Source organism: Carlito syrichta, unplaced genomic scaffold (genome assembly GCF_000164805.1).
Source record: "Carlito syrichta isolate Samal-C Ts95f unplaced genomic scaffold, Tarsius_syrichta-2.0.1 Scaffold115818, whole genome shotgun sequence".
Taxonomy (NCBI): domain Eukaryota; kingdom Metazoa; phylum Chordata; class Mammalia; order Primates; family Tarsiidae; genus Carlito; species Carlito syrichta.
The window spans coordinates 16,829-19,404 of NW_007059914.1; the positions used below are offsets into that span (position 1 = coordinate 16,829).

A 2,576-nucleotide genomic window follows, 5' to 3' on the forward strand; every position below is an offset into this window, starting at 1 on the left:
AAAAAAAAAAAAAAGACTAATCTATGTCTCTCTTTATTGTGAAATTTTTTTTTTTTTGAGTTGGAGTCTTACTCTGTCACCTAGGCTGAAGTGTAGTGGCACACTCACGGCCACCCCAGTGTCGACCTGCTGGACTCTGGCGATCCTACTGCCTCAGTCTTGAATCCAAGTAGCTGGAACTACAGACGTGTTCCACCATGACTCTCTAATTTTTTTATTTATTGTAGAGATGAAGTCTTACCAAGTTGCCCAGGCTGGTCTTGAACCTGTGGGCTCAGGCAATCCTCTCACCTTCGCCTCCCAAAGTACTGGAATTATAGGTGTGAGCCACTGCCCCCGGCCCTTTTATAATCTTTACTAGTGCGGAAATGGCTGATAACATATCATTTTATGCAACTGGTGATAACCAATTGTAACTTTTTCTTTCTTATTTGAGGTATTAAGAAGTGGGCATATTCTATTCCCTAATTGAAACTTATTTTTGTGTTTTGTAGAGACGGAGATCTCACTATGTTGTCCAGGCTTGTCTTGAACTCCTGACCTCAAGCAATCCTTCTGCCTCAACCTTTTAAAATTCAGAGATAAGGCTGGCTCTGTGGCTCAGCCTGTAATCCCAGCGCTTTGGGAGCCCGAGGCTAGTGGATTGTCTGTGCCTGTGTGTTCGAGACCCGCCCAGGCAACTTGGCAAGACCTCATCTCTACAATAAATAAAAAAAATTAGCCAGGCATGATAGCGCGTGCCTGTAGTTCCAGCTACTTGGAAGTCTGAGGCTCAGGAAGCATCGCCAGAGGCCAGCAGGTCGAGGCTACAGTGGCCAGGAGCCACTACACTCTAGTCTGGACAACGGAGTGAGACTCCAATGCAAAAAAAAAAAAAAATTCAGAGATTACAGGCATGAGCCACTGAACCTGGCATCTAATTGAAAGCAAGCATACGAGTATGGGCAAAGAGATATAAAAATTTTGTTATATGACGATATTGTAAGTGGGATTGTTTTCTTTTTTCTAGAGACAGGGTCTCACTCTGTTGCCCAGACTGAAGTGCAGTGGCATGGCCATAGCTCACTGCTGTCTCGAACTCCTGGTCTCAAGAGATCCTCCCTCCTCAGCCTCCCCAAGTGCTGAGTTTACAGATGTGAGCCACGGTGTCTGGCCTGAGATTGTTTTCTTGATTTCTTTTTCAGTATGTTGATTTTGTATCCTGCAACTTTACTGGGTTTATTTATTCGTTTTTAACACTTTTTAGTGGAATGTTTATGGTTTTCTTATAAAAGATTATGTCGCCTGCAGAGACAATTTTACTTCCTCCTTTCCCATTTTCATGCTTTCTATTCTTTTTCTTGCCTCATTGCTCTGGATAGGACTTCCAGCACTATGAATAGTGGTGCTGAGAGACTAGGCATCCTTGTTTTCTTCCTGATCATAAAGGAAACTTCACTTTTCACTGTTGGGTATGTTTGCTGTGACTTGTCATATATGGCCTTTATTATGTTGAGGCTTTTTTTGTGGCGGGGGGGAGGAAGGAGGCATGTACATCAACCCAGCTTTTATTGTGGGCCCTTCGTCTAGTCTTGCTCCCGGAGTTTTATGTTTTTTGGATTGTTTAGTGGATGCATTGCAAGACTCGGGTTTAGACACCTGGCTGCTCGGGCTTCCCGCATGGAAAGTCTCCCCAGGAGATAATGCAGCACTCTTTTACAGACCAGGGGACGCCCCGAAGTTGCCCTCACGGGAGTCCTTGCCGCCCACCCACTGCATGTTGAGTGTGATCTTCCCTGGGAGGACCTGACCACGCTCCTTATCTGAGCGGAGCTCAATGTTGGCATATTGTAGGGTTTTGGGGTAACTCACCTGGGGGCTGGTGGTGGTGCCCCAGCCAGACACACATCAGCAGGTGTCAGGAGGTAGGCAGTTGTGGGAAATTGGCAGGACACAGATGAAGCTCATGATTCTGACTGAGGACTGCAGCTGCCGAAGCATGATGTCATGGTTATAGTTCAGGTGGGTGGGGCTGATCTGATATTTAGCTTGGGGAGGGGTGGAGCAAACCACCACCCTCACCTGCTCGCTGGCCTCCACATGCCCAGGTAAACTCTGTACCCATCCTTCAGACAGTGTGCTGCTGTGAGGACCATTTTTTGGTGGACCAGGACTCCCCCACAGAGCAGCCGCCCTTGCACGAGTAGGGTTGCCTGCCAGGGCTGAGAGCCGAAGAGGCAGGTGTAACCACCTGGGAGAAAACTATTGGTCCCATTGGTGTCAGTGAGGATCTTGGAATACTTCTGGGAGATGCCTCCTGACAAGGCCATGGTCAGGGAGGCGATGACAACTGCCAGGAGACACATGGCTTCAGGATTGGGGGGCAGGATGGGAGGGACCTGAATTAGGGACTCTTGTAGAGTTTTAGCTGCCAGCAGCCTTGACTTTCAGCCCCAACCCATGGCTTTTAGCCCCTGAACTTCCTCCCCCAGCTCACTCAGCATTTCCTTATCACTGGCCTCCCTCCACCACCCCCAATGGCTCCCATATTTTTTCTATACCTAATTTGTTCAGAATTTTTTTTTTTTTTTTTTTTT

General features: G+C 47.4%; 1 pseudogene; it reads right to left on the reverse strand.

Annotated features, from left to right (window-relative positions):
• Window positions 1-1,603: 1,603 nt before the first annotated feature.
• On the reverse strand, window positions 1,604-2,345 carry LOC103276674 (annotated as a pseudogene).
• Between the last annotated feature and the right edge of the window lie 231 nt (window positions 2,346-2,576).